The sequence below is a fragment of the Onychomys torridus genome, chromosome 5 (genome assembly GCF_903995425.1).
Source record: "Onychomys torridus chromosome 5, mOncTor1.1, whole genome shotgun sequence".
NCBI lineage: Eukaryota > Metazoa > Chordata > Mammalia > Rodentia > Cricetidae > Onychomys > Onychomys torridus.
The window spans coordinates 29,957,651-29,985,143 of NC_050447.1; the positions used below are offsets into that span (position 1 = coordinate 29,957,651).

Consider the following 27,493-nt stretch of genomic DNA (forward strand, 5'->3'; position numbering starts at 1 on the left):
GGGAACTTTTAGCATCCACCATTCTGAGGTCAAAGAACTTTATTTGAAATCTGATTTCCCTAGAGAAAGGAGAAAAGCCCTTCCTATTGACAAATGACCTGCAATGTAAAAGACCTAAGGATGAAAGGATTATCTTTGATGCTAATTGGTTAAGGAATTATGGGTTCTCTTTCATCCTCTGGGTTGACACAGTTTTCAGAAAACAACTGATACTATAATCCTGGAGTCAAGATCATTTATATCGCATTAGGAGCACTGCCATACTGGATTAGTGAACAACTTCGGAGGTCTTTTCAGGAAGCAGCACTCATAGATATCTATTACCAGGTGTTGCAAAGTGGCCGAAATGTATTCATTCCCAAGGTTTGGGCTGCTGAGTGGGATCCTGGTATTGTAAGGTAAGAGACAGAGAGAGAAGAGGGTGATATCTCATGAAAGTAGCTAGAAAATTAGAAAACAACTTGATAGTGTAGGCTGGAAGGCAGATCAGATCTTAGATAAGTGCAAGTACAATGTAAAAATTACTTTGATGAGGGCTGATGCAGAGTTCAGAGGGGAGTCATACAAACCAGGCTGCTAACAGACAGTTAATTAGGGATTGGTTAGTGGGCAAACAGGGATGCTTGGATTAAATTTTGATGTATTTGAAGGAACCAAATGTTGCAAGGAATAGTACTCCAGGCAGAAGGAACAACATAATCAAATACATAAAACACTGAAAATAGATCCTATGTGTAGGTGATCACCAGAATTCAAGCCTATGAATTACAAGTACTTAATATTCAAGGTACAGGAAAGGGGTAAAGTAACGTATGTGGACAGGCAGTGAAAAACACACGAGATTACTAAGTGATAAATAAAATAATAAAAAGAGCAACTGTATCTCTTTGATTAATATAAGTAAAGAAAATATTTATGCTGAAGCTGGCAATGATGGATAAAAAGTCCGATAAGCATGCAGAAGAAAAGCCAAATGTCTATCATGTTTGTGTCAGTGAGTCAAAATAATTGGATGCATTAAACTGTTTCAGTTTTCCAACATTCATTTGGATGCATTAAACTAGAACCCAGAATGAGCACAGCATCAGTATCTCAGACTAAGGATGTGTCTTGACTATTTGAAGTTAACAAAATATCTGTGTTTTACATTTTGAGAGCTAGTGCAGGAGCAAACAGAGAACACATTGGAAGAGTGAGCATTATATTGTACATCAACCATGTTAGACCTTGAGCTGGAAGCATGAATTATATTTAATCCTTGAAGTCTTGTGAAGAGTTATTGTTATTCCTCCCTTGACACACAGAATTAGAAAACTTTAAGTCCCCCAAGTTCTGACACCAGATAAAAGGGCATAACCTGAATTTGACCCCGTGATAAGAATAATCCCACACACATACGCCAAGCTTTCATTCCCTGAGTCTCCAGCAAAAACATCCAAAGAAAAGTAGCTCTTGATATAACAGAGGTGATGCCTATGCAAAGAAGGAAATTAATTTCATTCTGATTTCCCCGATGTGTGCTGTATGTATCAAATCCTGGGCCTCTTTGTAAAATTAAGGGCATTAGTTATCCTCCCATTCAGCCTCAGCTGCATTAGACTTGCATGCAGACATTCCTAGCTAAGATGGCGAATATCAAGTTTTTACAAAATCATTCATCAAGAGGTGAGACCTAAGCCTGATTAGCGTTTCAATAAGAATGCTGGGACTAAATAGAGAATAAGCAGATGATCACAGCAGCAATTAGGCACCTTCCAGACAGCCACGCTTTTCCTCAAACCAATTGAGTTTGAGCAAATGAGGATTTTTTTTCCTCCTCTCTTTCTTTTCCCCCTGCTGTGAAATGAACTGCCTTAAATAACTGATGAAGTGACAGCAAGCCTGTTAAAAGAAATGCTTGCCCATTAACTAAGGCTTAATTAAGCAGAGCACAGGCTAATCACTCTACCATCCAATAACTGATATGCCCTGGTTAAGCCCATCCTGCTTGTGAAGCGTGGTCTGAGAAGCCTGGAATGACATTTCACCACACATAAGAGTGGCAAGAACTCTGCAAAGCCACACAGAAATCACAGCTATGAACATGCAAATAAGAGCCATCAAATATTAATATTGGGCTTCTGGTTATTCTCTCAAGGTTTATTGAGAAAAATTAAGTTGAGCTCACTTTTTCTCTCCCTAGATAAGTCACTCGATGATAATGATGAAAAGTCTGGCTCTGGTACTATGATCAGCATGAGATTCTTCATAAAGATAAAGAGCAGAGGTACTGAGTTTGTCACCTTAGGTCTACCAGGAGCATAGTATTGTGTATGCAAGCACACTTCAGTAGGTGTTTCGTGAATGATGGTGCAAAGGAAAAAAAAGACATAAATCCAATACATTGTGCCTGAAAGGAATATCTAGAAATAAGATTGAATGATATTACAATGTCAGTTTTGTCATCCCAAAAGTTGATGTCCTAACTCCTACTAAATTGAATATAGACTTATTCGAACATTGGATCTTTGTATATGGTCAAGTTAAGATAAACTATCAAATTATTCAGTAAGAGAATCTAATGTGGCTGATAGCGATAGGAAAGGGGGAACTGACATCAGGAAATGATTGGTTACAAATAAAGGCAAGTGAGAACCTTCTGAAAATGAAGGCAAAGGCATGAACCCACTCTTCCTCAAAGCCCACAGTAGAAAGCAATTCTGCCTATACTTTGACTTGATACTTTCTGCAGAACTGAGGGACAATAAATTTCAGTTATTTAAGCCATGAATAAGTGGTACTTTGTCACTATGGCAACCACAAGACACTAATACAAACAGAGAAGGACAAATTGCAGACTAAGACTGGAGAAGAGCCTAGTGATCTGATGTCCCTCATCTCCCAGGCATCCTGCTCTCTCACCACCAGCTCCCTGTAGTCTGACCAACAACCTACTTTGTTATTCTTTATTTGGAAACTGAAATTATTGTGCATTAATATGAGAGTCAAATGAGGTAATTTTATAACATGGTAGTAGTTATTGCATCTAATACATGCTCAATAAATAACTGTCTCCTATGATTATCAGCATCAAGGCCTTGATCTCCAAATTTAATGATGTTACATTTCCCTTAATTCTTATTCTGGTAGCATGAATTTGGATTTAGCTGGGCTACAGTGAGATGGCTGTTCATGTGGGTAGAGTTTATGTAGGTCCTTTGTCATTTATAGGGAATGACTGTGCATACTGACTTAATGGTTGATCTGTTCTGCTCCATTTCGTCCATTCTTATTCTCTTCCCATTTCTCAATTTACCAAGAAGAGGCATTGGAATTTGCAGAAATCTCACTATGTTGGAACTGACTTGGAGAACCTGACATTCAACTGAGCTAGTGAAAGACAAGAAGTGGAGAGGCAGAACTCAGATGGCTGTGACCTTGAGCTCCTAGGAACCTAACTAAAGGGGAGGACACAAACTCTAATTAGTGTTTTACTGAATGGCCTGACAAGAGAAAAGAGATTATCTGTCAATCATAGAAAAGCATTCAGCTGTAGTTAGGAGGTTTTCTGGTCCCTTGCACTATGGAATATCCTCTGTCTTCGTGGTCACTATCCTGTTTACTCTCCTCAGGTTCTCAATGAGGTTAGTATTTCTACCTTTATTTTGCAAATGAGGAAGTGGAATCCAGAAGATGGTTGGCAATTAGCCTAAGTCACAAAATACATCAGTTGTTGGAATCCAAACCCAGCAGAATCACAGGATATCAAAGCTAACTAATGTGACCTATGGCCTGCTAGCATCCACAGCATATACTGGAAGGCCACTGCTAGAAAGTGGATCTTAATGAGCAGATGCTGAAGCTGAAATTAGAAGGTTGCATTACCAGCCCATCTGCTAATGGTTTATTGCTGTGGATATTGCTCTGTGTAAATAAAATTCTGATTGGCCAGTGGCCAGGCAGGAAGGATAGTGTAGGCGGGACAAGAGAGAAGAGAATTCTGGGAAGTAGAAGGCTGGGGAGACACCGCCAGCCGCCGCCATGAGAAGCAACGTGTAAAGACACTGGTAAGCCACAAGCCATGTGGCAAAGTATAGACTAACAGAAATGGGTTAATTTAAGATAGAAAAAGTAGATAACAAGAAGCCTGCCACAGCCATACAGTTTGTAAACAATGTAAGTTTCTGTGTGCTTTCTTGGTTGGGTCTGAGCGACTATGGGACTGGCGGGTAAGAGAGATTTGTCCTGACTGGGCCAGGCAGGAAACTCTAACTACAAATGGCGCCCAACGTGTTGGCAAGAATTTCCACCTAAAACCTGAGAAAAAAGATTCTAAGACGGAGCTAAAAACAGCTTCCTACTTGTCTCTCTCAAGTTAGCGGCAGCCTGCCGGTTTGAGCTACTGTGGCGGGTTCCTGGCATGTGCGTCTGACCTGCAGTGCGGCGGGAATGAGGAGTCTACAAGTGGCACTTTACTCTGCTGTGTGGTAGATTTAGCCTTTGCCAGTTTAAAAAAAAAAAAAAAAAAAAAAAGATTTCTGGGCTATGCGCTGCTTTAATAGAACTGCTTCTGATAGTTGATGGTACACATGGCTCCAGACCCAGAGCTGGCGGTAAACTGTACCACCGCCATGTTGGGAAGCTAAGGTGGGCGGAGCCACCAGCCACAGCGGCATTTCAGTCTTACAAAGATGGATATTACACAGAGAATCTGGTTTGTCTTGTCTTTGGGATTTTTAACCACAGAAAAAGATTTGATCATAAAAGCTGTTGAGTTAAACAAATATGTAAATTTTAAAGGTACCTTGACTTCGAAATTTGGATATAATGATATGTTGCTTTGGAAAAGAGTCTCTGCTTTTGTTTCCACAGAAAGCCAGAGGCTGTGGATTTGTTCCAGATTAAGATATATCAGGTTTGATCAGCCAAGACCACCTGAAAGGTCTCCGATGACACCATGGCCCAGATGATCTGACATCCAGAATGGTTTCAAGGCAACTGGCTCATAGGTTCACCCTAATGGACTACTCCATAATCCTAAAATTTTCTTTGTGTCCCCATAAGATACAGCGCCCCCCTCCAGCAGGAAGTAGTAAGAGAAACTACGCCCACATTCCCAAAATTATCAAGCTGGCTTTGGAGATGGAATTGGCTCACTCCTCTAAACACAGACATATTGCTAAAAGAAAAGGTTAAGAGATTCTTGTGTCCCAAATCAGAAGAGCCCTCTGGTGCAGGACAGAGAAAAACCACTATTTTATTTTAAACAGGTTGATTATAAATGCAATCTCTTTCTAAAGATAAAAAGGGGATATGATATAGATATAATAGGATGAAAGGGTAGATTAAGGAAGGAACTTATTTCTAAAGAGCAACAACTTGTTTAAAATGTTTTACATTGGTATAGATTTTAGTCTATTGATACAAAGTTAAAGTTAATTTTGTTATACTATGTATATATTTCTACTCGTGTTTAAGGTATTGTGTTTGTATAGCTCATTTAAAATTGTAATGGATAATTAAAAATAGATTAATAATTAATCATCTGTGATAATCATACTCGTAGCCATGTTAGTTATGTCTTCTAAACATACATAGACATATTTCATAGATAGGTAATCTTCAAATACTTCAAAGACCTACAGAATATGGCATTTAAAATTTAGACTTTCTGGACAGTGAGACATGTCTGCTCCTGGCAACACCGATTTACTTCAAAGACGAGGATGGGCATTGAAGACACTTCATATCTTATCTTCACCTTGTCAAAAATAGCCATTTGGGCAAGAAACTGTTCTTGCCTCGACTGCTTGATCGACTGTACGTGCAGGACCCATAAAAAGGTGACCACTAAACTTTGCTTGACAAAATGGTCCTTCAGGTTCCTGCTTCGCAGAGGAAAATGCCAGACATTCTACAGGACTCTGAGAGAAGTGACCAAGAGACTCTAGCCCTGTGGGGTGAAGACAAATGCCCCAACTTTACAAAGAAACATTAGGTGACTGTCCAGGCTGCCAGCTGTTTCTGTCTACTCTTGCAAGACTCCCGAAAAATGCTTGCATCCTTCTCCCGGTTCTCAGGTAATATTATATCCTTCTGAGGTCTTTGATGTGGTTGAAGGCTAGATAGTTATAATTTCCTCAGTTATGATAAAAGATAAGTTAGATATAAAACCTTAGACTTACAAATATAAGATAGATAGGATATCTTTAACATTGAAACTGTAATTCTTGCTAGATAATTGTTTTGTTATATGTAATTGTACTATGTAAAAGTTAAAACCTTCCTTTAAAAAAAAAAAAAAAAGAAAAGGGGAAGTGCTGTGGATATTGCTCTGTGTAAATAAAATTCTGATTGGCCAGTGGCCAGGCAGGAAGGATAGTGTAGGCGGGACAAGAGAGAAGAGAATTCTGGGAAGTAGAAGGCTGGGGAGACACCGCCAGCCGCCGCCATGAGAAGCAACGTGTAAAGACACTGGTAAGCCACAAGCCATGTGGCAAAGTATAGACTAACAGAAATGGGTTAATTTAAGATAGAAAAAGTAGATAACAAGAAGCCTGCCACAGCCATACAGTTTGTAAACAATGTAAGTTTCTGTGTGCTTTCTTGGTTGGGTCTGAGCGACTATGGGACTGGCGGGTAAGAGAGATTTGTCCTGACTGGGCCAGGCAGGAAACTCTAACTACAGTTTATACATACTTGCTTAGCAAGACCCAAATGCTTTATGAATTCCAGTAGTATCTATACTATTTATGGCATACCTTTAGTAGAGAAATTAAGATAATATATCATGTTCTGGTGTACTTGGTAATTGACAAAGAACTTTTATGAACATTTGATCATTTTATACATGAGATGAATGACAAAGGTGAGGGTTATTGTTTCTCTTCATTTAATCAATGGAGCTAACAATAAGCCAGATATAGCTGTTAGTGCTCAGATTCTAGAGAGTATATAGTTGTTATTTGACAGTAGAGCTGATGCTGGAAATCTTTTCTCGAGAAATGAAAAGGTACCTCTCACAGAGACTAGTTTTCAGTGTCCTTGATGTGCAGAATTATGTGCAGAATGAGTAGAAATCCAGTGATGACAGTGAGGTAAAGTTGTGAAGTTCTTATCTGAAGCCCAGTGTTGTGTGAAGTGCACTCCTTTCATCAATGTGCTTCCAGTTTCATGGTATTTTACTCATGTTACTCACATCATTTAGATGAAGAAATTGAAGCTTTAAAAGGTTTTTGTTGTTGTTTTGTTTTTGTTTTTCGAGACAGGGTTTCTCTGTATAGCTTTGGAGCCTGTCCTGGAACTCATTTTGTAGACCAGGCTGGCCTGGAGCTCACAGAGATCTACCTGCCTCTGACTCCTGAGTTCTAGGATTGAAGGCATGAGCTACCATTGCCCAGCTCAAAGCTTTAAATGGTTTTATTACTTACCCAAAGTCATATCATTGTAGCAATCATCAACTGATCTTAAAGATTTTAGTTTTAATATTGGACTTTTGCAAGTGTCCTAATCTGTTCAGTTTCTTTTAATAGCCATGTTACTTTTAGTTTGTTTTATCATTTACTTTATAAATCAAAGGGAGGTCAAGATCATGATGGGGAAATCAACAAAGACAACTGAACAAAGCCCAAAGGAACTCAAGAACTTTAGACCTACAGATGTGGAACCTGCAGGGATGTGGTGGTATTGTGTTCCCCCAAATATTGTGTACCCTAATTAACTTATCTGGGGTCAGAGAAAAAACAGAACAGCCACAATATTAAACATGGAGGATAGGCAGTGATAGCACATGCCTTTAACCCTAGCATTCCAGAAGCAGAAATCCATCTGTTCAAGGATACCACCAAGCATGGTGTCTCACACATTTAATGCCAGAAATCGAGCCTTTAATCCCAGGGAGTGATGATAGAAAGCAGAAAGGTATATAAGGCATGAGAACCAGAAATTAGAAGCATTTGGCTGGTTAAGCATTTGGCTGGTTAAGCTTTCAGGCTTTTGAGCAGCAGTTCAGCTGAGACTCATTCAGATGAGGACTCAGAGGCTTCCAGCCTGAGGAAACAGGATCAGCTGAGGAACTAGTGAGGTGAGGTAGCTGTAGCTTGTTCTGCTTCTCTGATCTTTCAGCGTTTACCCTAATAACTGGCCTCAGGATTGATTTTATTAATAAGAACTTTTAAGATTCCTGCTACATAGGGATCAGACCCTCTGCATAAGGGAGATAGTTGTGTAGCTGGGGTCTGTTTTAGGGTCCCCTAGTAATGTGATCAGAATCTATCCCTGGTGCATGAGGTGGCTTTCTGGATCCCATTACCTATGGTCAAACACCTTGCTCATCCCTGATAAAGTGGAAAGAAGCTTAGTCCTCCCTCAACTGAATATACCCAGCTTAGCTGCCTCCCCGTGGAAGAACTTACCCTGTTGAAGAACCGAATGAAGGGTGGGAGAGAGGAGGAGTAGAAATGAGAGGGGGATCTATGATTGGTATGTAAAAATGAATAAAAAAATTAAATTTAATGAAGAAAAATAAAAGAATTGCTTGATTTACCCTGTGGCTTTTATCAGGTCAGAGATATGATGAGTAATTGGCTGCATAGGGTTGGCTTTGGAATGCAAGAAAACTAGAAGACTCTAAATTTGAACCACAGCTGCTTGTAGGAACATTGACTATTTTCCTCCACATAGGTTGCTGTTTTTGGTGAAAGAAATGAATTTTGTGCCAACATTAGAAATCATTGTATTCGAATTTACTGATGAAGATAACATCAAGTCACAAAATGAATGCCAGTCCTTCTCTGTGTGGTAACATATCACTGCATACCACAAATCATGTAGAGGCATATTCTATGGTTCTGCAATGTAATGTCTCCTGACAACTTCAGAAATTTCACATATTCTCCCAAGACAGAACCCAAAAGGTTTCAATTCAAAGACAAATGACAAATTCCCACCCTTAATGGACGATGAACTTTGAACATAAGGGTCACTGAAATATTTCAGTCACAATCTTAAATTCAATCAAGCAGTCATTTAACTCTGCCTAAAACTAGAAAGAACGAAATGTAAGATAGTAAGACACACAGCAGAACTAAAGTTACAGGGCAGATGAAGATGTTTTAAAAAGAAAACACTGAAACAAGATATATTGTGGCCTTGGGTATCTGTCAGTTAGGGAGAAAGTAGAGACCTCAAGGAGTCAGCTGAGCCCCATCCTAGGACTTGCCATGTGCGTAATGCATAATCCCATGAGAGACAAGCATGACATCTTGGAGAAGGTAGATCCCCTACCGAAGATCAAAAATCTCTATTTGGATGTGAAGGATCAGCTCAAGCCCTGCCTTTTGTCACCAGCTTCAGAGTACTAGGCAAAGGATTCAGTATTTCTTTCTGTTCTCCTTCCCCACAATGGCCAATGCGGTAGGAATTAAGTGTCAGGGATGTATGCAACATGCCAGTGAAATCTCCCTGACTTTCTTTCTCTTTCTACATTTTGCCTATTCAATCATTTATCTACAGAGAATGTGATTATTTCTAACAGAAAAATTCAGCTTTAACCCTAGCCTGGGAAACCCGAATTCATGTCCTCAGCTGTACTACTGACCCATTCTACCTAAAGATGAATTTTTTTTTTTTTAAAAAAAAAAAAGCCCGAAAGCTAGCCTTTCTTACATGGCATTGCTTGCCCTTGAAAAAGGAATACTCATGATTGGGAAGCCTTATTAGTAACTGCAAAGCATGGCTTATTTTTTTCTGTTGAACTACTGTCATTATTTTGTAATAGGAAGCCAGTTAACCTACTCTAATACCAACCACACATCATTGATCATCTTGGTACAACTTATCATAGTTCATAGATTTTTCAGTGGAACACAAAACCCCAAAGGCAACCCCCGCACCCTGACTGACTTCTCTGAGTTTACAAAAGATAGCCAAGGCTCAAAAAAGAGGAAACATTTGGCCAAGATAATCTGCTACAGGAGTTTCATCCAGACAACACCCTCTCGGCAAACCAGCTTCTCTTCAGGACTAAAACGACCTCCAGCCATTACTGAACAGACAGAAGGGCTGTCAGAGCACAAAGCTATAGAGATCTGTCTGACTACAAGCTATATGTAAGCAGGTGTCATCATCAATAATCCCAAATTGTTTTGTACATCGTTGGTGTGTGCTGGGGTATCTTGTTAGTATTATGACCAGCCCCTTGGGGACCCGCCCAGCATCTTCGTGATGCCATCCTAAGGTTCCCTTTAAGAAAAATCTCCTCCCCCTTTGCTCTCTCTCTCTCTCTTCCCCTTCCTCCTTTCCCTGCCATGAAGTGTGCACACCTATGCTTTCCCTCCCTTCTTTCTTCCCCTCTCCTTCCCTCTCTCCCTGTCTTTCTCTCTAGCTTCCTATTATAATAAACTCTCTCTCCACATGGATGCAGTGCCTGGGGTGTGGGTGACTTTCTGTGCACCACAGCCCACCACTGCTTCTGCATGGCATTTTCCCCCAACCATAGAACATCTTGGCTGGGCCAGCCAGGGCCCCCTCATGCCATATCAGTTCAAGTCTGGATGGATTCTTTGCTTGCAATATCTCATCTGATCCTTGCAACTGCCCTATAAATTGGTGCAATTTGTGTTCGTGTTATAGAAATAATAGTAGTTCCTCAAAGATACCACAAAATAAATTCCAAGGATTTTTGAGTATGTGATCTTATATGGCAAAGGGGATTTTATCAATAGAGTTGACTTAGGGATTTTGATGGTAGTTTATTCCTGTAATCTCAGCATCTGGTGGCTGAGATTGGAAGATAGTGAACTTGAGATCATCCTGAGCAATCTTGTACAATCTTGAGATCATCCTGTACAATCTTGCCTCTGAAAAATAAACAAATAAATAAAAAGATCTTGAGATTGGGGAGTTAACCTGGATTGATCTGATGTATTCAATGCAATCACACAGAAAGGGCAACAGGAAGGTTGGCGGCAGAAGGAAGGGTGGATGAAGGGAGGCTGTAGTGATGCTCTGTGAAGATAGTGGAAGAGAACATGATCCAAAGGAGGAAGGAAGCATCTGGGATGTCAAAAGGACAAGATCAAGATGATTGATGGATTATTCTCTTTGGTCTTCAGATGGAACAAAGCTCTCCAGCCTTGCCTGCAACTTGACTTGAGCCCTGAGGACTCTTTGTGAATTGTGATTTTTCAAACAGTAAGATAAAATTCTTAGTGTATTGAGCCCTTAAGACAACCTTTTGAAAACTAAAACATGGGGCGAAATTACTTGACTGGAGTTGCAAATTAATTGACATAATTAATACAATGTACTTCCACAGCTCGTACTCTTCTGCATAGTACTATATTACTTTGGGGAAGGAGAAAACAAATGCAATTTCTTTCATGGTGCAAAAGCTGCAAGTCTGTCCTCAGCCCTGCAAGTTAGTGAAGGACATTACTGCTTTCCACTCCTTTTTCTTTATGCAAAAAGAAAGTGTGTTTCCCAGAGAGCTATTCAAATTCACAAAGTAAGAATCAAGTGTAAAATTCCAGTCAAGGTCCACCATCTCTTACAGTGAATCACTGCTAGCCCCACACATCCTACTGCTTCTGAAGTCTGAAGGATATTTTCATAGACACATTCCTTCTGCAAAATAAAGCTTTTGCCCATCACATCCAACAATTACAGTCACAGAGATCCATGGAGAAACCTGGCTTAAACCACCTGCATAAACTAAGATAGCTCATACACATGTTCCAAAACCTAGATATGACCTAGATTCCAAAAGTTACTCCAACATTTGTCTACATAATCCCAAATTTGGAAATACCAGGTGTCAAATAGTTTTTGACACCTAAATCATTGATTGGCAAGCACTGACATAGGTATATTAGAGATAGGCTTCGATTAATAGTTACAAAATTTCAGTGACTTAGGTATTATTACTATTACCCAATTAGTAGCCTGGTAAGATAAAGATCAAATCCAAGTGTCATTACTCCAGGTCTGAGCTCATCAGTGGCGGGAAAATGTTCCAAGATTATCAGGACCTATTTCAGGAAGCCCCAAACCTTTAAATAGTGATAAAGAAATAACAGATCAGATCGGTAGGTAGATAGCTGTTTCCTGCAGTTCCCTCAAAGCTAACCAAACTGCAGAGAAATAGGGAAAGAGGCCATTTACTCCTTAAAATTTCCATTTGCTAAGTTCCAGTTCTTTTTCACTCTGGAAGGTCTAATTATATTTACGCCTCTTGAATGCAGCGAACCAGCAGGGACTGCCTCAACTGGGTTCTGGCAGATCACAAACAGAGCTTTTGTTCTGATCTTACTGCTGAGGTTAATGCATCCTGACTTCTCAGCTGAAACCTAGTGATGCTACTGTTCCTTTGTCTGCAGGGGAAGAAAATGGCCCCCTTAAAGAAAGGGAAGCACAGCACTGTTTACAAATCCTGAGTCAGATTCTCACTCTGCCAAACAGGATGAGAATTTGACCCTTATTTAAGTTAGGACGGTGAGAATGACATCAAAGCTCTCTCATGAATGCAGAGGAGATAATGACTTAAGTGGCTTTAATCTAGACAAGCACATACAATGGAAACACATCTTCTCTTTCTACAAAGGAGAAAGTAGGCAGCACTCACTTCAATAGTTAACAGACAGACCATCTCGTTCCAACCCCTATTTTTAGGCCACGGGTCCCACATCTCTAGGGTTTCACTTCAAAATTCCCCTTGCATGGGGGACATGAGATGCATAGAACAGTTTACAGAGAGATGGGGCTGAAAATGGAAGCGGAATTGCAAAGGAGGTGCTTGAATATCTGGGAAAGACAACCCAGCATCCCCTACACAAACTAACAACAACAACAAAAGGCAGGTCAAGTCTTTTTCTCTTTATCGCTTTGCAGCTGGGTGATGCCTAACCCCTCAGGTACATATACAACTGTCTCACTGGGTTGCTCTAAGAAAAGATGTGTGAAATGAAGAGATGTGGCTTTCCAAAGATTAAAACTTTCTGCAGGAACAAATCCTAGTGGTGGTTGTTCCCATCCACCTTATTCCTACATTCCAGGGTATGTATTTTCTTGGGACCAGTGGGACAAAGTATAAGAATTTGGATATTGTCTCAAGGAAGGCCAGACATGAGGCCCCAGATCTGAAGCTTCTTGGGCTCATTATACTGATCTTGTACTTGGCTTCTTATCTGCAGAATGGATATATGTTTCTCCATTTTACTAAATGAAGGATTTGAAATCCTCAATCAACCTGCTGTATCCTTTCATGCTATATCAAATTACTCCAACTCTCTGAATATGTAACAAAATTTGCTATAATTTATGTGCATGGTACATAACATACTTTAAAATTACAGATTAAAATAATATTCAAATGTCAGAAAATTTACCTTTTGAAAGTATTCTTTGCTAGTATTAAAAAATATCACTTTCTAATTCTAAAATGTGTTTCTGTCCCTCAAAAGCAATGCATCATAGCCATTAGTAGTTAAGGTTTCTATAAGATATGTTGCTTATCAGCATTTCTCTATGCCTAAGAATCTTCTTTAAAATTCAGAGTGAATTATTCCTAAATAACAGCATGTGCATACATGTAGTTCACAAACAGTACTCAGTGGTTAGATAAATCCCTGCTCCAGAAGACCCAAGTTCCAATCCCAACACTCAAGTCAGATGGATCACAATTTCCTGCAATGCTAGCTGCAGGGAATCTGACCCCCTCTCTCTCCACCCTTGTAGGCACCTGCACACGAAGAGCATAAATAATAATAAAAATATTTGAAGCACTTGTATATCTTTCTGGAATGCCCAGCAATTGATAGCAGAAGTATCTCTAGCCTTCCAAACTACAAGGTATGTTCTTGATTGGCAATGATTATGTCTATTCTTTCCCACAGCCTTAAATACAAGCTTGGTAAACACATGAGTAAGGAGTAATAGGCCCATGACATTTCTTTCAAAGACCGGCATGTTTGTCTTCTGTCTGCATTCCTGAATAGGCAAGCCTCCACAAACTGTCATTTTCCATGATCATTTTCCTCTAACATGTGTTGCTAATTTTTCATCTTAATGAACTGTCCAGTTGAGTTTTACAACCAGAATAGTGATAGGAAAAAAGTAAAAGTGGCTTATGCCTGGCTATTGTTAGAATTCTCCCTGTAACACAAACGTATAATTGAAATAAAATATCTCAATGGCTACAAATACCATTTGTCAAGAATAAAGTGGTATAAGTGCTATTTCAAAAATTTATGCTAACAGGATTTATAAACAAGAATTATAGGTACGTTCTTCCAGTTGATAACTACTCAAGCATTTAAGTGCATGGCTATTGTCCTCTGTTTGTTCAAGTGAAACCACTTTGGGTACCATATTACATGTTAGCCTCAGTTTTCCAGTTATTACAAATGTAATCTCTCCTGCATAGGGATAGGTCAAGAAAAGCCAAAAGGCCAGTGTTAATGCACAAATGCACACATAGGGAAACCATTATGCAGCTATTGGCACCCCAGGAATGGACTGTTCCAGGACTGGCTGCAGCTCCCATCTGCCTGATGATCCAGGAAGAACTTAGAGATGTCCAATGACTCTGCTCAACCTAGAAAACAGATGAGGCCAAACTCTATATCCTTTGTTTAATGAATCAACACAGCCATCCAATCCTATGGATGTATACAGAAAACACTAAAAAAAATTTTACATTTGCTCTGTCATACACTCTAGAAGTGTTTAGAAAGCTAATTAGTATGGATCACATTGCTCTTGGCCCTCATAATACAGGCAAGGACAGGCATCTAGAACTTTGACGTCTGCCAATGGCATAAGTGACTTGGACAACACAAAAATTAACAGTGACAGTAAACAAACATATTCATCAATGAATGATAGTCTTTGAATGATTAGATGGAATGATGAAATATGGAAGAGTAGCATAATGAGTATAAGTTGAGGCTTTTCTGTGGAGTCGGAGAAATCCTGTCAAGTAGGTGCATTTAAGCCAATACTTAAATAATTTGGAAGTGCCAGTTATACAGGGAGGTTTCAAGGCTGATAACATGGTAACAGCAGAGTCCCTGTGTCAAGAAGAAGTGGATTTGACATTTAACAGCAATGGAACCTGAAGTTAATGGATGGGGCAAAGAGTAATCATAGAAAGGAGGAAATGGGCAGCACAGTTAGCATCTGGCTTGAGTCTGATTCAGCTGTAATTCCATTAAGTGTTTTTTTTTTTTTATTGCAACCATAAGAATTGCAAGGGAACCTAATCCCTACCCTTATTCAATATTGTTAGAACTTAAATTAAAATCTGGTTCTCTTCCATCATATCTTTTCAATTTATGACCCTGGCAGTGATTTCCACTGGCAGCCAGTCTCACATCTCCTAACCATTCTGAGTAACCATATTATACTCTGTTCTTCTGCTCCATTCCATGACCCCCTTAACTCAGACTCCATCTTGCACACTCATATAGGGTAAGAAAATGTCATTGCAACACCACTACTGATCTCTTGGAAGCAGCATTTATTCTTTGATATAGGAATTTCCTGAGAAGAACCCAGGAAATAGAAGATTTCTTTTAACTGTCCTTCAGAGGACAAGACAGACAAAATGCTTGGGAAGAGGCATAGAGTACAGAAACAGGATTAAACTCTGTATCCAGAGCAGATGTCAGTTAAATTCTATGTGACCATAAAGTCTGATCACAGCTGTAATTTTGTTCTTAGCATGATTCTAAGTATCATCTGATAATTAAGTCATCAATGAAAACAGTGATGGAGCATGTGAATCTTATGGATTCATTCAAAGACACAGAAGGCTTGCTGCAATATTCAAAAGAGTTTGTCACAGATTGGACTGAGATGAAATTTAATATTGGTATTCTTCCTAGGAAGCACTCTTGGTAGCAACACCTGGAAAGGAAAAACAACAGAAGCAGAGGCATTCTTAAAGAGATGGGGGTGAGGGAGATGTAGTCTCACAGTAGCTCTCATCACCATGTATGGTCCTCTGGCTAGAGGTAGATGATGCATCAAATTTATCTCTACGAGAGATGAGTGGGCCAAACATTTACTTCTCAGTCCTTCATATGTGTTAACCCAGGACATGGAAACTCCATTTCCCTAAGTGAGATGGAACCTATAATCAAAACAAGCCTTGAAGTGACTAAGCTGAAGACGGTTTTCTGCCAAGAACAGAGACCATAAATCCTGTAGTGAAGAAGACACTGGCTAATATAGTGACAGAGTTGACTCTTAGGTATCACCCAAACTACCAATAGAGCACTATGGCAAGCAATGGAACCTTTTCACGGTGTGGACTAGAGTAAGGAAGGAAGATAACTGAGGTATTCCCAGACAGTGTTTGAGGATAGCACCGCCTTGCCCTCTTTTGCTTCCCAGTCACCATTAAGTGATCTTCTTTGTCACAGAATGCACCTCTGGTGTAGAGAGCTGTGTACAGCCACGCCTCAAAGATGGCGCCGGCTTCCACCTTCCACCTTCCCGATGGTGAGCGCTCTCTGTGATAAACAACTCCTTAATTGGCTAAGGCTGAGAATCTGGCTTGCTTACACGCACCTGGACCTATTGGTAGTGCCCACATGGCGTATCAGGGTTGGCTACCCAGTGATTACTTAAGGCTGTGAGCGGGTTTCCCCAGGGTCAGAAGTCAGAAGATTGTTCAAGGGTCCTGAGTAAACTGCTAAAAGAAGAGTCTGGTGTCATGTCTTCCTTGCTGGTCGAGGTGGTCCCGGCACTCTGGTGTGGTGCTTTGCTTTGCCACCAGTATGGAGACAGCCAGGCACTGAAACCTATAGATCTGAGGAATAAAAAGCTACCTTCAATTTAACCAATTTAACTGATTTGTCTCAGGGTGTTTTTCCCAGTAATGAAAAGTAGCACACTTACTATATCGTTTAAAAGACATCCTATTCCATTTTGTATCTTCAGTTTCTCAGATATCTTGGTACTCACCAAATAGCAAAAGAAAAATGAAACAAGTTTTGCTTTAATTTGGCTTAGTTGTTACCTAGTTTGGGAAAAACACCAACGTTGTTTTGTGAGTGAGAGATACATATTACATTCTGGCTTCATTGCATATTATATACTGTATTGGACTCTGTGCAGACAGAATTCTATTTTTTAGATTCTGATTAAACCCTCTCAGCTTCAATTTGTTCTTCCATGTAATGAGACAACTGAGATGAACAATGCCAATCAAAGTAACTAGGATGAAAAGGTTACAGGAAGTGCAATGCAAACTTTTAAGGGCTATAAAGTTAGTGTGAGGAATAATCCAGTCCCTTTAAAAATAGGTTTGAAACCATTATTGTAAAGGTTAGTCTTCCAAAACCAACAGCAGTGGAAAATAAAGTGGTTAGGGACTATGTCTCATGCCTTTGTAACCTGTTCACCCGGCAGGCATGTACATATATACTCCAAGAGATGGGATGATATTAAACACCCAAAGGTTATCCTCCCAAACCTTGCAGACTTGAAGAAAAATAAATGACACTGGATTAACAGAGGAACAACAGCGCTGATTTCTCCAGAAGGCAGAGTAAGCATAGTGCCAGCGCTCATAGTCATTTAGCGATCTACCAAAAGGCTATAATTTATTTTCAAGTCAGAAGGAAAAATGAAATTTAAACTCATTTATTATTCTAAAACTTAATACACACAGTTTTTTCTGTGTCTGTTGTTTGTTTAATAACTCACTATGTTTAGTTAGTGATTTCATATACGGATAGGTATGGGGACAGGGCCATCCACTGGTACATGGGGAACCTACCAATGTCCATATCCTCAGTAAAAAATAATTCTCTTTGTTTGGCAACTACACACTGCCAATTTCTCTTCAGTGTGTGGAGCAGTTTGGAGATTATATACCCCATCTGTGCTAGGGTCCAGCACTCATTAGAGCAGTTACGTCTTATTGCCAGCATCCTACATAGCACTTTCTGTAGGTGTACAAACTAACAAGCAGATATGAAATTTCCAAGCTAGTTTGATATTGATTCCTCTATGTCCTTAATATATGGACGTAAGTATGCAGTGTCTCTAGGAATTGGGTATTACCAGTAGTTATGGTGGGTAGTTAAGGGCAAAAGCAATAACCAGAAAAAATAACTTTTAAAATAGAAAATTATACTCATTTTAAGCCAAAATTTGTATAAAACATAATTTCAGTATTTTAATGGATAAAAGATTCCATGAAGGGAAAGGGTTTATGGACCTTACAGTGATATTCTGAGGGACTGAGATGTCTGTGAACAGGGTTAAGAAGTGGTCAGCTATGTCACAGGATCAGAAATCCCTACAGAGAAGATAGGATTTTATCTTCAAATCTAGACAAATGGGTGCAGAGAAGGGCTTGAGTATGGGAACATCAGGTTCACACTATCATAGGGACAACCTGCAACATGTTGTGGATGGGAGGTTACATGGTAGGATGGATGGGGGCTTCTGGAGGTAAGAAAGAGTAGGTATAGGACTCATATTAGTCTAATATACCAGGCAGTAATCAAGGCAATGTACCTGATGAAAGAGTGCAAGCTTCTAAAGCTTATGGCCTAAACTAAAGCTACTAGACACAATGTGCACCACAAAGACCAAATGATGCAGCTCCGTGGAGATGCATAAGGAGGAAAACATGGACTTATTATTATTAGACCCTGAGCACCAGCCATCCTGGCCAGCTCTGCATTGCAGTGGTATGAAGGCTTGTGTGGAGAAGGCAGTCCAGCCTGATGCCTTGCAGAGTGTGAAACCATTCAACCCACAAGCTTTGTCTTTCATTGCTCAAGAATAATGCACACCATTTAGGCCAATGAATGTGAGTCTTTCTGAAACTTCTCCAAACTTCTTTTTGGGGAGTGGCAATGCTGGAGATTAAACCCAGGACCTTGTGCATGTTAGAAAAGCAGTCTCCTACCTATGTACATGCCTAGGTCTGTTTATTAACTATAATTAGGAAATGTAGTTAGAGGTGTCAAGAGGTCCAGCGTGATGTCTATAATGAGTAGATATCTTCCAGACATTGATTTAGAGAGGTACTTACTCAGTAGCCTTTGCATGTATGTAACCAGTATTTTTAAAATGTTTTTTTTTTTCCTGTGAAATAAAAAGTATAGGAACTGTTACTATGGCAACCTAACAGCATTTGGCATGGTGCTTGGATACTAAAATTCAGAGCCTCTCAAAAGGATGAACTCACTGGCCCCTTCAAAATTTCTCTAAAGCTTCTAAATGGAGGCATCTGCCAGATGTCTGACTGTAACCTTCTGGATTCTCCTCAAACACAAAGAATTGGTGGCAGACTTAATATGGCTTGTTACCTTTCTTTCCCTCTCCTTTTCTTTTTTTCTCATTGCCTTGAGCTCTGAGTTTTCCAAAGGGCATAGGGTAATCTGGGTGCCTCTAGAGGGAAAGATAATCTTATGGCTTAGGAACCATGTGATATCAGGAAGGACAGATGAGCAATGGCGTGATTTCCTTCTGAAACTATCTAGGGACAGCTGAAATGTCATATAGGTTCCACTCTAAGGGAACAGCTAGACCTAGAAAGGGACAAAGGATGCCTGCTTAGGTTTATGAGTTCCCTTATAATAGGAAGTATCATGAGTTTATTGGCAGGTGCTTATGTAAATTTAGTTTCAGAAAGCAGCCAATAGATGTGTGTCTAATGAATAAATAAGTTAGTTAATACATACCTAGGAATTTATTCCTTGAACTGCCCCCCCACCCACTGTGCTCAGATTCAATTGTTTTTTCAACTGATATAGTTCTTTGTGTCACTTTCATCTCCTGAGAGGAACCCTCCCCACCTGGACAAAAACAAAAAGCAAAACTATATCTCAGCAAAGATCATGAAAAAATATGTCCTGCAAGGCTTCTCATGGTGGGACTGGAACACCAACACAGCCACAAAACCTTAAACTTATAATTTGTCCTGCCTGACAGATGTGCAGGGAAAAAATGGTAATACAGAATCTGTGGGAGTAGCTAACCAATAACTGTTCTAACTTGTGGCCCCTACCTCCAGTGGGACGTCATGCCTGTCATTGCCTTGATGGCCAGGATCTGGAAGCTGGGTATCCCAGAGACCTAGGATATAACCAAACACAACTGGCCGAAGAAATCAATAAAATGACCCCTAATGATTTTCTGCTATAATAATAGATTAGTGCGTAGCTCAATCGTCATCAGAGAGGTTTCATCCAACAACAGATGGGACCAGATGAAGAGACCCACAGCCAAACATTAGGAGGTCAGGGAACCCTGCAGAAGAAGAGGAAGAATTGTAGGAGCCTGGAGGGTAGAGAACACCAGGAGAACATGTCCCACAGAATCAACTAAGCAAAGCTCACAGGGGCTCACAGAATCTGAAGCAACAATCAAGGGTCCTGCACAGGTCTGAGCTAGGTCCTCTGCATATATGTTATGGTTGTGTAGGTTTTTGTGAGACTGCTAACCGTGAAAGCAGGGTATCCCTGACTTTTGCCTCCTCTTGGACCCTTTCCCTCCTACTAGGTTGCCTCATCCAACCTCGATATGAGAGTTTGTGCCTAGCCTTATTGTAACTTGTTATGTTGTGTTTGGTTGATAACCCTGGTTGATAACCCTGGGAGGCCTGATCTTTTATGAAGGGAAATGTGGGAGAGGGCAGGTAGGGGGGACTAGGAGAAGTAGAGAGAGGGGAAACTGAGGTCAGGAGGTATTGTATAAGAGAAGAATAAATTTTAAAAATGAAAAAGAAAAAAAAATAGTGTGCCCTGAAGGCTTTCAGGACTTGTTTGCTGAGAGAAAGAATGAATGAGCACCAGAGAACTAGACCACAGGACTACAAAACCCTGTCACATTGGCTTTTTAGCTTATTTCCTGCCTGTCCCAGCATACATAGGTCCTCTCACTTTGCATGCACATTATCCCTTGAATGTAATACACAGAGGAAGTACACAGATAACTTGAGCAGTGCTGAGATGCTTTGATCTTTCAAAGGAGGGAATCCTACACCAGTCTTTGAGATTTTGTTGACTTTGACAAGCAGAACAGAAAAGATAATGCTGTCTAAATGGCTGCTTGTCGGAAATGAAGAGATTGCATTTCAATTGAACTGTCTGTTGCTTCTCTGTGCCACTGAGCACACAAGACAGGCACAGGGAACATACACTCCTTCTTCAAATGGCTGTCCCTAATGATCAATTAAGTCAGTGTCAAATTCTTCCCTAAAGGTCAAGGTACTAAAATATGGTCTCCTCTGTCCACCTGTATTATCAGGGCTGATCAGCTACTTCTGGCAGGTCAAGAAATACGCTCCTGATTGCCGATGCATCAGGGCTATTTCTTTCCATAAAAGCGTGGAAATAGGACACTTACTGGAGTCTCTATTTAAGTGACATACAAGCTGTATCCTGATTTCAAGTGATAGTTCATAAAACCGTTGTTTAGAATACAACCGAAAGACTTTCATGAGTCAGTGACGCTAGGTGAAAGGTTATGATGATTTCTTGTACTGTTTTGTCTTTTAATTCTTTCCTGGGTTTGAAATGTTTTAAAAGCAAACAGAAATGTTTTAAACAAAACAAGCACAATTAAAAGAAGAAAGAAACATTTTTTTTTTTCAAACTGTGATGTAGAACAGTATGCAGGAGACAGCAGTTGGGTGCCTCCTTGAACATAAATGACTCTTTGAGTGTATGTCCCTGTAACTGCTTTGAAAGTCTCTGAACAGTTATGTACCAAACATAGTGGTGGCATAGAGGGATGGAAATTAAAGCATGCATGTTGGACAAGGTTTCTCTGAGGACCAAGCTTTCCATTTGAATTTGAAATCACCTCTATTCAATCATCTTATTTGTCTACACATAAACAATTTATGGCATATCTTAGTCATGGCCGTAGGTGGAACTTCTGTAGCAGTACCTTTACCTAGAAAATCATTCCTCACCTCCTCCTGGTCAATCCTATCCATGCTCAATTCTAAACCCAGTGATTACCTCCCTTACTGAAGCCTCTTCTGATTTTGTCTAGAAGAGTTAGCCCTTCTGTGTGTAGCATCAATAGTCTGCCAGCCCCACCTCATCAACAGAATGCAGGGCAGGGTTGTTTATAGGTACAATTTCAGCTTCACTGTCATATTCATATGTAAACACTGATTTTTACAGCAGGCTTATTACTTAGTTCAAGATATAAAATAAGTCACACCAGTGAAAGATGGTTGATGAAAAACAACTCCCCAGAACATTGTTGGTACTGGAAACCACTATGTAACTTTTAAATCTGTCATGGAGTTTTGAAATATGACTATACCAGAATAATTGCAATAAATACCATCCTCTAACTTCCTCCCACACAAGTTGATTGAGACTAATAATCAAGGTGCAAAAGACTTACAAGAGGCAAAAGACTTACTGATAGCTGCGAGATATCACACTAATGTGCACAGAGGCAGTAAACCAACCTATCCATGGTCAATCATGAAGCCCTCTGCAAGTTCTCTAGCTACTGTGAACGTCAGTATCCTCATCTATCAGAACACCTAACATGTCAGTCAAAGTTTCAGTTACATCAAACAAGATAATAACTGCAAACTGTGGAAGACTGAGCCTGCCTTATAAAGATGGTCAATAAACACCACACAATTATTGTTTAAAAAAAACGGTCCTTTTTGTGTTGTGAGTTAAATAAAGCAAAACAGAGCACCTTCACTTTGGTGTAAGATTATCCTTTAGACTGGAGTTCATTGAGGGATAAGCTATTCACTAGGCCTAGTCCATAATAGCATCATAAGTTTGATCCCTGATTCGGGGAGTAGCTGTCTCATTACACATAGCGAAGATATACACTGCAGTATATAGTCAACAAGTGAATGAAGTGTCTGTTTATGATCCCAGTGACACTGGCTTCAGACAGATACTTGGCCTCCTTCTCCATGGTGGCCTACATCCTGAAAACAGGAAATGTGCATTCACAGACAGACCCAGCAGGCACAGAGGACACAGCAGCAGGCTGCCAGCATTTAGAGCTGTCAGTGACAATTCAGAGCCTGGTGGGTTTGGCAGCACAGGTGAGTTGCCCTCCAAGCAGCTTTCTGGAATTGACTTCTATGCAAATGAGAAATAATTGGGTGACCTGTGACCTGCAGCCCCTGCTGATTGTTACTCAGCAGGATGTCAGTGCACTTGAGCTCCTCTTTTGCAAAGGACACTTCCCTTTCACTTCTCCAAGCCATTCATTTGCAGGCCCCAGGGCTCTATTAAATACCCAGCAGGGTTGCAGGGCTGACATCAATCCTGCTGCCTGGGGAATTCCTCTCGTGAACTGAGAAGAGTACCTAAGTTACAGATAGGCTAGGGACTGGAAAGAAAGCTCCAGCGAATTTCCTGAGAGGTTGACCTAAGAGCTGTTCCTATGTACCCAGCCCTGTCTCAACCATGTGCTGAAAGTCTCTCCTCTGTTTCCTTGACACCTAGATTTGAGTACCTCATACAGATCTACTTGGATGCAAGCATCATTAAAAGAAAGAAAATGTCCTTTTCATTCCTACCTGTGTTTACGGCAAATCACAGGGATCAGAACAAGAAACCCTAAAGTCCTCATATATTGCCAATCAAGTAGAAAAGAAATGGGCACACTTCTAGATTCATCTGAACCCCCAACGTTAAGAAACCAAGTCTTGAGTCAAACTCATGGTTTGACTTGCTTTGTTCTTCCTAGAAGCTGATCAGTAACAAGCTGTTTTCTCCCCAGAGACATAAAAGCCCTTTCCTGTAGATCAGAACTCTGTCCTGAAAAGTCCAAGAATTTATTCCATCAGTGTTATGGCTTTTTGTGGTGGTGGTGGTGGTGGTGGTGGTGGTGGTGGTGGTGGTGGTGGTGGTGGTTTTGAATTTATATAGGGACTTGTGGGCAGCAGGCTCCTTGGTCTCAATGATTTTCCTGGAAGCATAAGAATATTTTGGTTCATTGCCTTGAATAAAAAAGCAATGCAAAGTCCCAAAGAAAAGGCTATGTTTAATCTCTAGGTGGAAAAATAAATCTAACAGATTTTCTACAAGTGCTTTCTGTTTAATTTTTGACAGTTTCATCAGTACCTTATGCTACCTGTCCCCACTATCAAGAAAAAAATAGGAAGTGGCATTAGCACACCCGAGTGAAGAATTCAGAGGGATGATAAAATGAAGAGGCCTATCAGCCTTGGCAAAAAACAAGATGATCAGCATTCACAGGCATAACCACAGGAGAAATGCAAGCCACCTGCCTAAGCAGGCGTCGGGGCGAAGGAGCAGAGGAGATGCTAACACCGAGGCAGCCCAACCCACCTTGCGATTTCCCAATCAGGCTGGTGCTTAGCAAGGAGGCGCAGCCTGGCTTCCACTGCAGATTGTTTCATGCACTGTGGTTTTGTTTGTGTTTTTGTTTTCCTATTGACTGTTAACCAGAGCATGGTGGGGGGGGGGGGAGTTTGAAGACTTCTCAAATGGAAATTCTCTCCCCAAAGAGACTCTCATTAATATATGAGACAAAACAATCCAACAAATCTCCAGAGACTTACACATTGCACACACAGTGGCTAGATGCCTGTCTTTTTTTAACAATAGTTTCAGAGGACTAAAGAAGCAGCCTCATGTGGAGGAAATGTTTTTTGTTCATAATTTAGAGCAGAGGCATTAATTTAGAGGAAAGGCAGAAGGAGATTGGCAAAAGGCACAACTATAGAAAAGTCAGATGTTCCATTGATACAAACTAAAAGATAAAAAGTTGCAGTGTATTGCTATCGGCAACTTATCCTCTGCAAGTTTGAGTTTTCTCATTTAAATTTTTTGAATAATAATAGTAGCTTCAGCATAAAGCAAGCATTAAGGGGGTGATACCTCTAAAGACAGCATGCTCCTGACACAGTGCAAACAAGCAATGCCAGGTAGCTGATTTTAGTAATCCCCTTATGCCCCCATGATGTGAAGTGAAGGGCTCTGTCATTCATCTATGTTGTGATGGGCCTCATCTACAGCCTACCATCCCAACCACAGTGAACTCAGTTTCCACCAAACAATGAGCCAAAATAAATCTTTCCTCCTGTGAGCTGTTTCTGTTTGATCACAGTTACTACAAAACTGATTCATATGCTGACAATTATGACCCGATGTGAAATTACTGTGGATGGTGTAATCCCTAGCCACTGAAGTATTGTCTAGGAGACAACCATAACTTGATCTTAGGGAATAAAAAATGAAAGCAAACAAGCAAACAAATCTTTTTAGGAATAATGAGGTCCAAGCTAAGATGTAAGAAGAAGAGAAATGTTATTGTTTTGGGGAAATGAGCCTGTGCCTTAATGGATAGCTCCTGGAGGGACATGTAAGAAAGAGTGGGTGTGCAGAAAGAGTGGCTTAGATGTGAATCTGGTTAGTAAAAGGGTGGCTTTCTTATTAAAGGATTCTGGAAGTCTCTTAAGAAACTCATAATTAGGGGCTGGAGAGATGTCTCAGAGGTTAAGAGCACTGGTTGTTCTTTCAGAAGACCCGGGTTCAATTCCCAGCACCCACCAGGCAGCTCACAACTATCTGTAACTCCAGTTTCAGGGGACCTAATACCTTAACACCAGTGTACATAAAACAAAGTTAAATAAATTATTTTTAAAATAGAAACTCATACTTAATCCATAGGTCTGTCTTTAAAGGGGATGAACCAGAAAAATAACATAATACACAGACTTAGAAAAACACTTCTCACTGTATGTATGGAAGATGGAACACTTTGGAGCTGATGAAGACAGATAGCTAGAGAAGCCAACACATCAGAAATATTAGAGAAGAATCTGTCTTGCCTTGGATAGTGTCAGTTTTAATAGATGAACAAAAAATAATAAAGGAATAATTGAAACTAGTACATATAGGAATCTACTAGAATCAGTTACTGTAAGAGATAAGAACTGAGAGACACATAGAATCTTTCCTGTGTTTCTGTTCTGGTTAAACAGTTATTCTCCCACTGAAATGTGAGATATAGGACACAGTGAAGATTTAGAGGAAAACATGTAACATGCATTTAGCCTGTACACATGTACTACCTGGAAGATGTAGGTATGCACAATGGACACAGACATTTGGATAGATAGATCTAGAATCCCAGAAAGAAACAAGTCATGACAAAAGAATTAATGTTAAAATTTCTATCTGGAAGTCAGGTATGGTGGTATATGCCTTCAATCACAAAACTCAGAAGACAGAGGCAGGTGGATTTTCATGAGTTTGAAGCCAACCTGGTCTACATAGTGAGTATCAGGCCACTCAGAGATCCACAGAACTGTCAGAGATTCAGAATCCAATCACTGCATTATCTCAGAAAAGAGCTCATTAACTTAAAGACATTCAGTCAGTGAACAGCAAAGCTAGGCCTAGCATTAAAATCACACGCCCTGGCTCATGATTGAGCTTCCCTGGCTTTTGAGGTATGAGCATTCCAAACTCTTAGCAATTTATTTCTTTCTTTCTTTCTTTCTTTCTTTCTTTCTTTCTTTCTTTCTTTCTTTCTTTTTTAATAATGCAAGCTACCTTGTTTTTATTTTAAAAATTTCCTTTCAAAAGTAAGAAAAAGATAAAATTTCAGGGTAGCAATCATCTTAATCAGTTTGTCCAAACATGTCCTCATCAGAGAATTATCATCTTTACTCTTTTTTCTTTCTTCCATACCATAGTCAGTTAAAAAGATTGTCTTTCCCAGATTGACGCCTAACAGGTACAACATAAAGAGATCCCAACCAAAACAATATTGAGGCCGGGCGGTGGTGGCACACGCCTATAATCCCAGCACTCAGGAGGCAGAGGCATGCGGATCTCTATGAGTTGAGGCCAGCCTGGACTACCAAGTGAGTTCCAGGAAAGGCGCAAAGCTACACAGAGAAATCCGGTCTCAAAAAAAACAAAAACAAACAAACAAAAAACAAACAAAAACAAACAAACAAAACAAAATATTGAATAGTTGCCTTCTTAAAGCCAAAGAGATGGACTTCCCTCCCTCTAAAATTCCACTTCAGGTTTAGAGAAATTCCACCTCAAGCCAGACATGAGGACTGTAACTAGAAGGCATAACTCCCATCTTCACAGATATACTAACATGTGACACCCTCAGTACTGCTGACCCATCTTACCTTCTTCACCCATTGGACACTTGCTGCCAATTCCTATAACATACTCCTCCCATCTGATTTGTCATTTAACAAATAACAACAGAAATGAATGTCTTCACAGGGCCACAAAGCCAAAAGCACAGTGATTTCTGAAAGAAAAAATAAAGAAAAGAAGCATCATTAGTAATATAGATATAGTAGCAATTACTAAAGTAACTCCCTACTTTATATTGGGGATAGACAGTTGCATAAGACAGACTTTTCCCATCAAAGACAATACCCTAGGCATACAAAGAAAAGATAAATAAGCTATTACAATTGTATGAAAAACTGGGGAAACTTGTGGATTTAGAATCACCAGGGTAGTGTGATTAACCACATATATCTTTA

General features: G+C 40.0%; 1 protein-coding gene across 5 annotated transcripts in view; it reads right to left on the minus strand.

Annotated features, from left to right (window-relative positions):
• Nucleotides 1-27,493, minus strand: part of Cdh11 (cadherin 11) — a 162,843-nt gene that overhangs the window by 69,227 nt on the left and 66,123 nt on the right. For all 5 annotated transcript variants that reach the window (XM_036187122.1, XM_036187126.1, XM_036187125.1 and 2 more), the window contains one exon: nucleotides 27,125-27,252. The gene's annotated coding sequence lies outside the window, so the exon portion shown is untranslated. The remainder of the gene's footprint in view (nucleotides 1-27,124; nucleotides 27,253-27,493) is intronic.